A 14,989-nucleotide genomic window follows, 5' to 3' on the forward strand; every position below is an offset into this window, starting at 1 on the left:
AGACGGGTTTAGTGCAGAATTCTATCAAACCTTCATAGAAGACCTCATACCAATATTATCCAAACTATTCCACAAAATCGAAACAGATGGAGCACTACCGAATTCCTTCTACGAAGCCACAATTACTCTTATACCTAAACCACACAAAGACCCAACAAAGAAAGAGAACTTCAGACCAATTTCCCTTATGAATATTGACGCAAAAATACTCAATAAAATTCTGGCAAACCGAATTCAAGAGCACATCAAAACAATCATCCACCATGATCAAGTAGGCTTCATCCCAGGCATGCAGGGATGGTTTAATATACGGAAAACCATCAACGTGATCCATTATATAAACAAATTGAAAGAACAGAACCACATGATCATTTCATTAGATGCTGAGAAAGCATTTGACAAAATTCAACACCCCTTCATGATAAAAGTCCTGGAAAGAATAGGAATTCAAGGCCCATACCTAAACATAGTAAAAGCCATATACAGCAAACCAGTTGCTAACATTAAACTAAATGGAGAGAAACTTGAAGCAATCCCACTAAAATCAGGGACTAGACAAGGCTGCCCACTCTCTCCCTACTTATTCAATATAGTTCTTGAAGTTCTAGCCAGAGCAATCAGACAACAAAAGGAGATCAAGGGGATACAGATCGGAAAAGAAGAGGTCAAAATATCACTATTTGCAGACGACATGATAGTATATTTAAGTGATCCCAAAAGTTCCACCAGAGAACTACTAAAGCTGATAAACAACTTCAGCAAAGTGGCTGGGTATAAAATTAACTCAAATAAATCAGTTGCCTTCCTCTATACAAAAGAGAAACAAGCCGAGAAAGAAATTAGGGAAACGACACCCTTCATAATAGACCCAAATAATATAAAGTACCGCGGTGTGACTTTAACCAAGCAAGTAAAAGATCTGTACAATAAGAACTTCAAGACACTGAGGAAAGAAATTGAAGAAGACCTCAGAAGATGGAAAGATCTCCCATGCTCATGGATTGGCAGGATTAATATAGTAAAAATGGCCATTTTACCAAAAGCAATCTACAGATTCAATGCAATCCCCATCAAAATACCAATCCAATTCTTCAAAGAGTTAGACAGAACAATTTGCAAATTCATCTGGAATAACAAAAAACCCAGGATAGCTAAAGCTATCCTCAACAATAAGAGGACTTCAGGGGGAATCACTATCCCTGAACTCAAGCAGTATTACAGAGCAATAGTGATAAAAACTGCATGGTATTGGTACAGAGACAGACAGATAGACCAATGGAATAGAATTGAAGACCCAGAAATGAACCCCCACACCTATGGTCACTTGATTTTTGACAAAGGAGCCAAAACCATCCAATGGAAAAAAGATAGCATTTTCAGCAAATGGTGCTGGTTCAACTGGAGGACAACATGCAGAAGAATGCAGATCGATCCATGCTTATCACCCTGTACAAAGCTTAAGTCCAAGTGGATCAAGGACCTCCACATCAAACCAGACACACTCAAACTAATAGAAGAAAAACTAGGGAAGCATCTGGAACACATGGGCACTGGAAAAAATTTCCTGAACAAAACACCAATGGCTTATGCTCTAAGATCAAGAATCGACAAATGGGATCTCATAAAACTGCAAAGCTTCTGTAAGGCAAAGGACACTGTGGTTAGGACAAAACGACAACCAACAGATTGGGAAAAGATCTTTACCAATCCTACAACAGATAGAGGCCTTATATCCAAAATATACAAAGAACTCAAGGAGTTAGACCGCAGGGAAACAAATAACCCTATTAAAAAATGGGGTTCAGAGCTGAACAAAGAATTCACAGCTGAGGAATGCCGAATGGCTGAGAAACACCTAAAGAAATGTTCAACATCTTTAGTCATAAGGGAAATGCAAATCAAAACAACCCTGAGATTTCACCTCACACCAGTGAGAATGGCTAAGATCAAAAACTCAGGTGACAGCAGATGCTGGCGAGGATGTGGAGAAAGAGGAACACTCCTCCATTGTTGGTGGGATTGCAGACTAGTAAAACCATTCTGGAAATCAGTCTGGAGGTTCCTCAGAAAATTGGACATTGAACTGCCTGAGGATCCAGCCATACCTCTCTTGGGCATATACCCAAAAGATGCCTCAACATATAAAAGAGACACGTGCTCCACTATGTTCATCGCAGCCTTATTTATAATAGCCAGAAACTGGAAAGAACCCAGATGCCCTTCAACAGAGGAATGGATACAGAAAATGTGGTACATCTACACAATGGAATATTACTCAGCTATCAAAAACAACGAGTTTATGAAATTCGTAGGCAATTGGTTGGAACTGGAAAATGTCATCCTGAGTGAGCTAACCCACTCACAGAAAGACATACATGGTATGCACTCATTGATAAGTGGCTATTAGCCCAAATGCTTGAATTACCCTAGATCCCTAGAACAAAGGAAACTCAAGACGGATGATCAAAATGTGAATGCTTCACTCCTTCTTTAAATGAGGAAAAAGAATACCCTTGGCAGGGAAGGGAGAGGCAAAGATTAAAACAGAGACTGAAGGAACACCCATTCAGAGCCTGCCCCACAGGTGGCCCATACATATACAGCCACCCAATTAGACAAGATGGATGAAGCAAAGAAGTGCAGACCGACAGGAGCCGGATGTAGATCGCTCCTGAGAGACACAGCCAGAATACAGCAAATACAGAGGCGAATGCCAGCAGCAAACCACTGAACTGAGAATAGGTCCCCCGTTGAAGGAATCAGAGAAAGAACTGGAAGAGCTTGAAGGTGCTCGAGACCCCAAAAGTACAACAATGTCAAGCAACCAGAGCTTCCAGGGACTAAGCCACTACCTAAAGACTATACATGGACTGACCCTGGACTCTGTCCCCATAGGTAGCAATGAATATCCTAGTAAGAGCACCAGTGGAAGGGGAAGCCCTGGGTCCTGCTAAGACTGAACCCCCAGTGAACTAGACTATGCGGGGAGGGTGGCAATGGGGGGAGGTTTGGGAGGGGAACACCCACAAGGAAGGGGAGGGGGGAGGGTGATGTCTGTCCGGAAACCGGGAAAGGGAATAACACTTGAAATGTATATAAGAAATACTCAAGATAATAAAAAAAAAATAAAAAAAAATAAAAAAAATTAAAAAAAGAAAAAAAAAAAAAGAGACTGGATACATAAACAGGGCCCAACATTTTGCTTCATACAGGAAACAAACCTGGAGGAAAAAGACAGACACTACGTCAGAGTAAAAGGCTGGAAAATAATTTTCCAAGTTAATGGTCCCAAGAAACAAGCTGAAGTAGCCATTCTAATATCAAATAAAATCGACTTTCAAACAAAATTTATTTTAGGAAGATAGGAAGGACACTTTATATCTATCAAAGGAAAAATCCACCAAGATGAATTCTGAATTCTGAATATCTATGCTCCAAATGCAAGGGCACCTACAATCAAAAGAGAAACCTTACTAAAATGTTCAAATCACCCATTGCACCTCGCTCAATAATAGCGGGAGATTTCAACACCCCACTCTCAGCAATGGTCAGGTCATGGAAACAGAAACTAAACAGAGACACAGAGAAACTAACAGAAGTTATGAACCAAATGGATTTGATCGATATCTATAGAACATTTCATCCTAAAACAGAATGCAACTATCCATCCTCCTTCACACAGAGGTTACATAAACCATCACAAACATGGAGAAGTCCAGAGGAATATTGATCTCTGGTGGACTGGCCTTTAGAAGCTATTAGAGACCCTTGGTCACCATAGGATGGGGTCACCATGAATATCAGGAAGACCACAAAGGACAAATATCACAGAGTACACTGAATATGAGCCAATATTGAATGCCCAGTTTATTTCATCAGATAGAACTGTATTGCAAGAGCTACAAGGGCACCATCAGTTAAGTGCTTGCTGTGCATGAGGACCTCAGTAAGGATCGCAGCACCCACATAAAACTCCAGGTGTGTCACACATGCCTGACACCCGACACTGGGAGCCTAGAAAGGGGAAGATCCCTGGAGCTTGCTGGGGCCATATAACTGAGTCAGAGAGCTGCAGGCTCAGGGAGAGACCCTGCTCAAAAATCTGATGGAGGACCAATTGAAGAAGACAGTAAAGGTGTTCTTCCTATATCCCCTGTTTCTAACTTTTTATGCTTATACTTTTAATAATATATTTACTTGGTTATGTTTTAATTAGAGTTTTAATTTTACTTTGCATTTTTAATTTAAGATGAATTAAATTTATCTATCATTTCTTTTGGTTTTTTGAGACAGCGTTTCTCTGTGTAGAATTGGCTTTTTTGGAACAAGGTGTATTTTTTTTAATAATGTACAGTACTTTGTTTTTAATAATGTTCAAAAACTGAGAGACCAAATCCTTTAAGTTCAGACTAGATTTTAGAGAACTTGAATTCAGGTAAACTAGCAGGCTAGCACCTAGCATTAAATCCCAAGTTATTCCCCTCTCCAAACAAAACCAGAGCCTAGCTCCTGTTTCTAGGCTAACTCTTACAAGACCTGCCTCTCCAGGTTAATCTCCAACAAATCCAGCATTTCCAGGTTAATCCCGAACAAGACCACTCCTTGCTTAACAACCATGAATGCAGAGGGAAGCAAAAGTGAAGTTTATGGTTTGACCCCCAGCACCAGCCAATTATGCTAAAGGCCATAGTAGCTCTCCAATTAGACGCTTGTCAGAATTGAAACACTCATCCTCCCTTGTTCTTTTCTATAAAACCTTACCCCCATAGATGTTCTGGCTCCTCTCCACCAAAACCATCCTGTGTGTGGGTGGTGGGCTGAGGGGCCTGAGCTACCCTGAATAAAGGCCCTGGTGTGATTGCCTCAGTATGAAGCAGCCATCTTTCTTTTCTCACTAGTTTTGGTATGACGTCTATTTCTTCAGATATTAGAACAGCTACATCTGCTTGTTTCTAAGTCCATTGGCTTGGACACTTTTTCCTCAGTCCTTGACCCCAATCTTTTGTGGTACAGTGAATATTGGAGACAACAACCTGGGTTTTCATGAAAAATACTTGTGGTTTCTTTTTTTTAAGTAGGAAACCGAGACTATTAAAATTTAGAATTACTGCTGAAACTTACGTGTTGATTCCAGAGGGTTTGCTGATATTTTAGGGATGGGTTTGGGGTTTGTTTGTTCTTTGTTTCTTGTTTAGTTTTATTAGCATGCTTTACCCTTTCCTCTGGCTTGCCCCAGGCTGGAATTTTTTCTCTTCAGTCCATAGACTTCCTTCCAGTATTTTCTGTGGAGCTGCCTCTGTCATCACAGATTTGTGTTTTATCTATTTTCATCATAGAAAGTTCTTCTTTCTCCCTCAGGTATGACAGATAACTTGGCTCAGTGTTCTGGATGGACAGTTGTATTTACTCAAAACTTGAATAGAAAAGTAAGACAATGACGGAACGCAACTGCAGGAGCAAAGAATTCCTCTCACCTTACACCTCCCACATCGCAGTCCATCACTGAGAAAACTTAGGAGAGAAACTCAAGGCTGGCACCTGAAAAGGAAACCATTAAGGAAGGCTGTTTGCTGGCCTGCTCTCTGGCTCAGGCTGAGTTGGACTTTTCATCCCAGGATCACTTAGCTATAGATATTGTTGCCGACAGTAGACTGAAACCCATACACTAATCATCAATCAGGAAACTTTCTCAGGGATGAAAAGATGGCTCAGAAGTTAAGAGCATTTGGGTGCTCTTCCAGAGGACATGAGTTTGGTTTCTGTGAGTCACATAGTGGCTCACAGATGTCTGTAAGGCTAGTCCCCGGGGATCAAATGCTCTCTTCTGGCTTCTAAAGACACCAGACGACAAGCAGTACATAGATACAGACAAAACAGCCATAGGTATTGAATTAATTATTTTCTTTAGCCACTCACAGACATGGCTTTGTGTGCTTACTGAATATTGACAGTTATTCGCATTAGGAGGAGGTGAGGAGGGTCTTGGGATCCTTACCTGGGCATCCATCCGCATCTCTCAGTCAGGTGTATGCAATTTTGCCCCAGTTATATATGACCGCACAGTCTTAAGAAGAGGTTGAAATACACAGGCTGGGAAAGACTAGGGGGAAAGGTCTCTATCTATGCAACATGGGGAAGCCATTACCCACGTTGGGTGCAGACTGTCCAGTGCAGCTGCTTTGGGGTCATCAAGCCTCTACCTATAACCCCTCACCTATGCTCTATAAATTAGTCTAATAAACTCATTGTTTCTCTTGGAGTAAACATTGGAGGAATCAAAGTTTAGTTTGTCATTGGGACCTTATGAGGAGGTGAAGAACCAGCCTGACACCATTTTGAAGGGAGGAGACATCAAGCTATATCATTAAAAATTTGAGTTTCTGTACCCTTGGGAGGGAATAGGGAGGCAAAGTGTAGAACAGAGGCAGAAGGAACACCCATTCAGAGCCTGCCCTACATGTGGCCCATACATATACAGCCAGCAAACTAGATAAGATGGATGAAGCAAAGAAGTGCAGATCGACAGGAACCAGATGTAGATCTCTCCAGAGAGACACACCCAGAATACAGCAAATACATAGGCGAATGCCAGCAGCAAACCACTGAACTGAGAACGGGACCTCCCCGTTGAAGGAATCAGAAAAAGGACTGAAAGAGCATGAAGGGGCTCGAGACCCCATATGAACAACAATGCCAACCAACCAGAGTTTCCAGGGACTAAGCTACTACCCAAAGACTATACATGGACTGACCCTGGACTCTGACCTCATAGGTAGCAATGAATATCCTAGTAAGAGCACCAGTGGAAGGGGAAGCCCTGGGTCCTGCCAAGACTGAACCCCCAGTGAATGTGATTGTTGGGGGGGAGGGTGGTAATGGGGGAAGGATGGGGAGGGGAACACCCATATAGAAGGGGAGGTGGAGTGGTTAGGGCGATGTTGGCCTGGAAACCGGGAAAGGGAATAACAATCGAAATGTAAGTAAGAAATATCCAAGTTAATAAAGATGAAGAAAAAATTAAGTTTCTGTCTCTGGTAGTTATTGAGTTGACCTCTTGCCTTATGCCCTTCGCAGGGTCCAGTACACCCCTACTAACAAAAGTTTACCCATCAAATAGTATATGTGTGACCACCTCCCATGATCTCTGAGATACATGCTGGATTATTATCAGATTGTCCCACTCCAATCTCTAAGTCCTTAAAGGAAATACAATTAACCTTGGCTAAGATTTTTCCCTCAGGTCCACGATGCTCAAACAGTTCCGTACCACCCATACTGGCCTCTTCACCCATTCCAACCCAGAGATGCTATATTGGTCTACTGCTTCAAAACCAACAGGATTCACCATAGGTGGAAAGGAGTTACATCATGATTCTCCTGATGCCTACTGCTGTTAAGGTTGCAGGGTTTCCTGCCTGTTGGAATTTGCACCATGACGGTCTGTTGGCTAGCAGTTTTATTGTTTGTTTTCAACCTAGGCAAAAATATTAGCAAGAATTGATCAAGAAATGAGAGAATTGAGAACAGCGGTTCTGCAGAATAGAACTACTATAAACTACCCGTTACTTAAACGTAACCTTCATTGTCAGCAATTTACTGGAATGTACTGTTTAATATCTCTGGTTTTTGAAATACTATTGACAAACAAATTGATTATCGAAGTGAAGAAATAGATGAAAACCCCTCAAACAAATTTTGAGGGGTGTATATGACTAAAATGGTTCTCCCACTTCATTGGCCCTCTAATATTATTTCCACTAGTTATCATAATCAGGCCCTACATGCTCTCTAATGTATTACACTTGAACATCTTTTAGATTAAATAATGCTAAAATTATTGTTACTCTTTGCTAGAATCATAGCTAGAATAGTTGCTGGCATTACTAAAGACAGTCCCTTATCCAGAATTTGACAGGAACCCATTTCTAAAGGGAGAATGAAGAATGGCTTGACTCCATTTGAAAGGCAGGAGCCATTATGCTGTCTGGTTAATAGTAAGTTTTTATCGCTGTTTCCTTGACCTGTCCCAACCCATGGCCTTAACTTGTTTTGAGGAACACCCAAGTTAGGAGGGAACACCTTCCCTAGTTACATGCCAGCCATGTGGTAATGGCTGCTAGTTTAGTTTTTTTTTTTTAAGACTTTTCTGTACTTCCTTACTATTACATTGTCTTTGGTAAAACTGCTTTGCAAATATTCCTGACTTTAGTCCTCAAAAGGGAAAGTCAGGAATTGCAAGGTATGTGAATCTTGTGAGGAAATAAGGTTGTAGTCAGAGGGGTGAGGTGGGTTGTGTCTTGGGTAAGACTAACTTTGATTGGAATCTGTACAGGAGCCCAGTGGCCTGTGTGACGTCAGGTCAAGCTGCACTTGTGGAATCCGGCATCAGGAAAATTATCTTTCAAGGTTGTGCTTGAACCTACTTAGTAAGCTGCTTCTCCGTGTTCCGCCTCAGTTTCCTAGCCCCACATTCTACATACTTTATCATTTTAGGACTGTCTAGGTTCTTCTGCCAAGAAATGAAAGGTTAATAGGTCGAAAGACAGCTAGTAGTTTGATATTTCACTTTCAGCTTCTTGGAAATGAAGGTGCTTCTGAAAAACAATCTTATCCACTTTTATCTTGGCCAGCATATACCTAGAGACAAGAAGTCAAAAGCATCCTGCCCAACCACCTTGCACCTTCCACTTTCCTTGGAGGAAGCAGGACTGGGGTTCATATAAAAAGTTTAGAGCAGAATTGAGTGGTTCCTGCAGCTGAACCATAGCGTGTGAATCCAGGGGACACGGGCATTTCCACTAAGTGAGCAGGAGTGTTCAGATCTAACCTCTTACCCTCACCATCTCTTTTCTGTAAAGAGCTAATATGTAGCAAGACATTTAGCAAGATGCCTAGACACTGGGGGTCCTCAGCTAGGAAGCTAGGGGGATTTGATGGGAGGTGGGCAGATCTGGCTTGTGGATGGCCGTTGCTCACATCATTCAAGGTGAGAGGCTTTAAAGAAATGATTTGGATGTTGGATTTGGTAAAATATATCCAATTAATTTGCTTGCCTCTTATTCCCGTCCTTAAAATGGTTGCAATGGATGTCAGGTAACCGACTATCTCTGCAGTGTGTCTGAGGTTTGTTGTCTCTCAGGCTCAAATTGCTTCCCAATTCAGGGTCAAATATTTAATCCCTAACATCCCTGGGGACACTGAACTGTGGAGAAGAGGTCTCTCTACAGGCTGCTTCTGCTGGAGCTGGCTGTAGAAATCTGTGTCCCAAGAGTTGTGTTCAAACCCTTCAAAAATAATTTTATTTATTGCAAAGCAGGAGAGCTAAGGATCTTCTCGGCGTCAGTGAGGAACGTGCGCTGTGTCAGGACATGATGGCAGCTGGCCTTTTAGGCAGGCCTCCTTTTGTAATGGCGGCAGCTGTGCCATAGCCTTCGTCTGCTATGTTCCTCTTCCTTGGGAAGACCTTGCAGATGCCTAGTACTGTGGAGTCTGCATCACAAAACCAGGAGCAAGAATAGAAAGAAAGGGAGGAGGGAACTGATAAGTTGAGAACAGCTTGTGTTCTTTCCCTGTATCCTGGCTAACTGAAGTAGAACCTACAGAAAGGTAATAAAATGAATGACCAGATGGCTACTGGGGGAGAGCATCAAGGAAAGGAATCAGTCACTGAGTACAAAGTCCTGAGATGTGAAGACAGCCCAAGATAAGGGGTGGCTGGAGTTCTGACACTAGCAGCTCCAGAGGTGTCATAATTAAACCCGAAGGTTGAGCTGTATGCAGAAAGTACACTGTACACCTAATGAAGGTTTCCTGAGTGTAATGGGGATCCTAGCAGTGCCTCTCAGAATTGCTTTGACTTCAATGTCAATAGGATGACTCTGGCTATTTGATAACCCATGTTGTTGCAAGAGCAGTCACAGGAAATACAGTAATCTTGATGCCCATAATCAATCTGGGATTGAGGAGATCTTGCAGAAGATAATGTAGGAGGAATGATCAGTTGTGAGTGGATTTGGAAATAGAACTTAAGTCTGCTTACACACTTGATATGGGTAAGACAAAGAGATGAGGCCCCCAAGGTAACAACAGGGTAGAGGGGATGTGAATTACTGTTTCCTTAAAGGATGGGAAGGTTCCTTGTGCTGCCATGGGAGGTCTTGTAGGCAGGTTTGTGGAGAATAAAGAGCAGAAATATGAATTATGAACTAATTACCCAACAATCAAACTCAGGTCTTTGGCCTGGCAGCAAGTGTATTCACCTACTAGCCAGCTTGATAGACTTCATATTTTTTGGGACATGACCTTAAGTAGCCCAGACTATCCTCTAATTAATTATGTACTAAGTATGACCTTGAATTACTGGCCCACTTAGCTCAACTTCCTGAGTACCAGAATTATAGAAATCTACAACCACATGCATTTCATGAGATCTTAGAAATTGCACCTAGGACCTGACTCATACTGAAAAAGCACTTTACTCTAACAATTGACCTGTATATCTGTCCTGCACAGTTGGATTCTTTTCATGAAATAAACAGTGGATCTACATGATGACTTGAGGACACTGAAATATTGTACTGATAAGTGGATTTTTTTTCTTTTTTCTTTTTTTTTTTTTCTCGGAGCTGGGGACCGAACATAAGTGGATTTTAACATGAACTTTAACATTAAAAAAGTTTTATATTGGGTTGGGGATTTAGCTCAGTGGTAGAGCGCTTGCCTAGCAAGCACAAGGCCCTGGGTTCGGTCCCCAGCTCCGAAAAAAAAAAAAAAAGTTTTCTATTTTTACAAGCTTACATTCCTCAAGATGAGTTCCAATTCATGAAAAGGACAGAAGGAAAGTAGATTCCAGGCAAATTAAAAATTACTTCAACCAAATGTATTACCTGGACTTACCGACATCCTTTGAAAACAAAACGAACAAATAAAACAGACAATGTTTATGTGATCATTACAGATTTGGCATTGATTAAACACTGATGTTGATCATTATTCGTTTTTACTTGCTTTTTGAGTTTGAGAAACTAGAAGTATGTCGATGAAGTTCCCACACATTTCAAGGCACACACTGAAGGAAGTGTACACGCATGGAGACGACATTCGGTTCCGTACGGAATACTCCACTCAGGTTACGTGCCGCACAGTTGCTTGTGTTTTTATAGTTGCTGGTGCTGGCCCCGGGACACATGAAAGTCTTTATATTATTTCCCGTTACTTAAGTTTTATTTTTCCATACTTAAGGGATTAATTGAGAGGCAGTAGATACCTGATACCTGTTCTGGTTTGCTTTATATTGTGAAAAACACCGTGACCAGAAGCATGTGGGGGAGAAAAGTGTTTTGTGGGGCTTACAAGTTGTGATCACAGAGCATCACTGAGCAAAGTCAGGGCAGAAGCTCAGGCAGGAACAATAAGCGAATGCTGCTTGTTGGCTTGCTCCCCGTAGTTAGAGCATTTGCTTTAATCAAAACCCACTACCGGGGTTGGGGATTTTGCTCAGCGGTAGAGCGCTTGCCTAGCAAGCGCAAGGCCCTGGGTTTGGTCCCCAGCTCCGGGGGGGGGGGGGGGGGGGGGACAAAACACTACCACTTGCCCAGGTATCGTAACACCCACACTGACCTGGGACACACTGACCTGGGACCTTGACGTCAATCCTCAGTCAAGAAAATGTTCCGCTCCCTGGGGCCTCCAGTCTCTCTAGAGTTAGTTAGGCACATCTTCTCTCACTGAGCCAAGACCTGGCAGTCCTCGGCTGTTTACATGTTGAGGTCTGGTGGGGGGTTGGGGGATGGGTAGGAATGGGACATTCTCTAGGAGTAATGGGAGGAGGTATGGGATGTGGAACAGTCAGAGGGCAGCCTGGGAGGGGGATAAAGACTGCACTGTAAAAAAAAAAAAATTAAAGAATAAAAAAAAAAAGGAAGAAAATGTCCTAACGGCTCGCCCACAGTCCAATCTGATAAAGGCAGTTCCTCAACGGAGGTTTCCACTACCAAAAGGAATCTAGATTGTTTCTGGTTGACAAAGAATAATCAGCAAAATACACACATATGGGAACTAGCCAACATCAGAACGTAACCGAGTCTGAGGTATAGGGAACACAGTGAGAAGCACAAAGGCATCTTCGATCTCTTGCAACTTACTCTCTCTTCCTGCTTTCAGTACCTGTTTTTGCTCACAATCGTGGGTCAGTTCTTCTCTAATACACTTAAGGATGAAGACTGGAAATTTGGAGTCTTCACTCCAAATATGCTTCACTGCATATTTTAGGAAGTATAAGCCAGAAACCAAAATCATTTCTGAGGAAATCACCCGTTTAACAGAATTATGCCTGAAAAGGGGGGACCTTCAAGGGGCAAACTCTGTAATCAGTGATGCATTAAAAAACATTGATATTGCCCCAATAAATATTGCTGTGACAGGAGTGTCTGGAGCAGGGAAGTCCAGCCTCATCAATGCCCTGAGAGAGGTTAAAGATGAAGGGGAAGGTGCAGCTGAAGTGGGGGTAGCAGAGTCAACCATGAAGACAGATTCATATGAACAACCCCAAAATTAAAAGTTTGACATTATGGGACTTGCCTGGTATTGAAACTCAGAAATTTCAACAAAAAAAAATTATCTGGAAAAAGTAGAGTTCAAAAAGTACGACTTTTTCATTATTGTTTCTTCCATACAAATAGCAAAACATGAAGTAGACCTTGCCAAAGCAATTGGAATTATGAAAAAGAATTACTATGTTGTGAGAACCAAGGTGGACTCTGATCTAGAAAGAGGAGAGATCCACAGACCACATAGCTTTAACAGAGAAAACACACTGAACCAGATCTGAGGGGACTGTCTGGATACATCTAGGGACAATGAAATTGATGAACCTCAGCTTTTCTTAATATCTGACCACAATTTATCTGACTATGATTTTCCAGTCCTGATGGACACCCTGATTAAGGACCTTCCTGCTGAAAAACGCCACAACTTTCTGCCTTCCTTGCCTAATATTACTGAGGCAGCCATTCAAACAAAAAAGTACAACTCTACTAAGCAGTTTATCTGGTTGGAGGCGATGAAGGATGGAGTTTTGGCAACTGTTCCCGTAGTGGGCATTTTAAACGACTTGGATATGGAGGGGCTGCAGGTATCGAGACCTCTTGGGAGCAGAGGACGAATCCCTAGCATTCCTGGCTAAGGATGCCCAAGTGCCGTTGACCTACTGAAAAAAGAAAACTTAAATCTCCTTATTTGTTGGAAATTAAGAAAGAGGAAGCATTAGGAGTATTGCTTTGGAACTGTTTGGAGAAATTTACTTCAGCTAATTAATGATGGGTTCCTGGCAACAGGTCTTTACTTTGGGAAAACCTATTTCTTGCAAACGTATTTCCTTGATACAGTGACTGAAGAGCCCAAAGTTCTCCTTAAAGAGGCGTATTCAAAAAATATCGCTCAAACTCAATTGGCCCACAGCTGCCGACAATTACGAGACCAGCGGGTTAATTCCAGGGAATCATTAGATAAATTCATGCTCTGAGATCTGTGTTTTATACCAGCCAATCCACTACAACTGTGGGAAAACCTAAGGACTAGGGTTAGGGGAATTCTATGTTCAATTCCTCTTCAACTCTCTACATTCCTCTTTTTTTTTCCATTTTTATTAAATTTCTTATTTACATTTCAATGTTATTCCCTTTCCCGGTTTCCTGTCCATCAGCCCCCCAACCCCTCCCCTCCCCTTCTATGTGGGTGGTCCACTCCCAATCCACCACCCATTACTGCCCCCTCAACAATCACATTCACTGGGGGTACAGCTTTGGCAGGACCAAGGGCCCAAGGGCTTCCCCTTCCACTGGTGCCCTTACTAGGCTATTCATTCTACCTATGCAGTTGGAGCCCAGGGTCAGTCCATGTATAGTCTTTGGGTAGTGGTTTAGCCCCTGGAAGCTCTGGTTGCTTGGCATTGTTATTCTTATGGAGTCGCAAGCCCCTTCAGCTCTTTCAGTCCTTTCTCTAATTCCTCCAACAGGGGTCCCGTTCTCAATTCAGTGGTTTGCTGCTGGCATTCGCCTCTGTATTTGCTGTATTCTGGCTGTGTCTCTCAGGAGAGATCTACATCCGGCTCCTGTCAGCCTGCACTTCTTTGCTTCATCCATCTTATCTAGTTTGGTGACTGTATATGTATGGGCCACATGTGAGACAGGCTCTGAATGGCTGTTTCTTCAGTCTCTGCTCTAAATTCTGCCCCCCCCATCCCCAACTAAAGGGCCAGTAAATATCTTCAACAAAATCATAGAAGAAAACTTCCCTAACCTAAAGAAAGAGACGCCCATAAACATACAAGAAGCCTACAGAACTCCAAATAGATTGGACCAGAAAAGAAACTCCTCCTGTCACATATTAGTCAAAACACCAAATGCACAAAACAAAGAAAGAATATTAAAAGCAGTAAGGGAAAAAGGTCAAGTAACATATAAAGGCAGACCTATCAGAATCACACCAGACGTCTCACCACAGACTATGAGAACCAGAAGATCCTGGATAGATGTCATACAGACCCTAAGAGAACTTTCTACATTCCTAACACCTTGTTCTCTGTCTTTTAACTCTATGTGCATGCTTGAACACACACACACACACACACACACACACACACACACACACTGAGCTCTGTGTCACCACTATGCTTACTTAAAATAACTTTCTATTGTAACCTCTACCTGTCTGGAATTTGTGTACAATTATTCCTTTCTTTTCCTGCATCCTGCTCTGATATGCACATTGCATTTCACAAGGTACACATGCATAAACACACACACACACACACACACACACACACACACACACACCTGAACATTACTTCTCACCCTCATTAAGCCTGTGTTAGAAAGTGACTAGCATGACTTACAGATTCTATCACCAAGAAGATTAAGAACCAAAATAAAACCATCACCACTAATCACAAGTTTGCTATTGACCAATCAGTTCCTAAAATTACCCATCA

General features: G+C 42.1%; 1 pseudogene; it reads left to right on the top strand.

Moving 5' to 3' along the window:
• Nucleotides 1-11,032: 11,032 nt before the first annotated feature.
• On the top strand, nt 11,033-13,522 carry Ifgga2l-ps1 (interferon-gamma-inducible GTPase 2 like, pseudogene 1; annotated as a pseudogene).
• The last annotated feature ends 1,467 nt before the right edge of the window (nt 13,523-14,989 follow it).

The sequence above is a fragment of the Rattus norvegicus genome, chromosome 18 (genome assembly GCF_036323735.1).
Source record: "Rattus norvegicus strain BN/NHsdMcwi chromosome 18, GRCr8, whole genome shotgun sequence".
Taxonomy (NCBI): domain Eukaryota; kingdom Metazoa; phylum Chordata; class Mammalia; order Rodentia; family Muridae; genus Rattus; species Rattus norvegicus.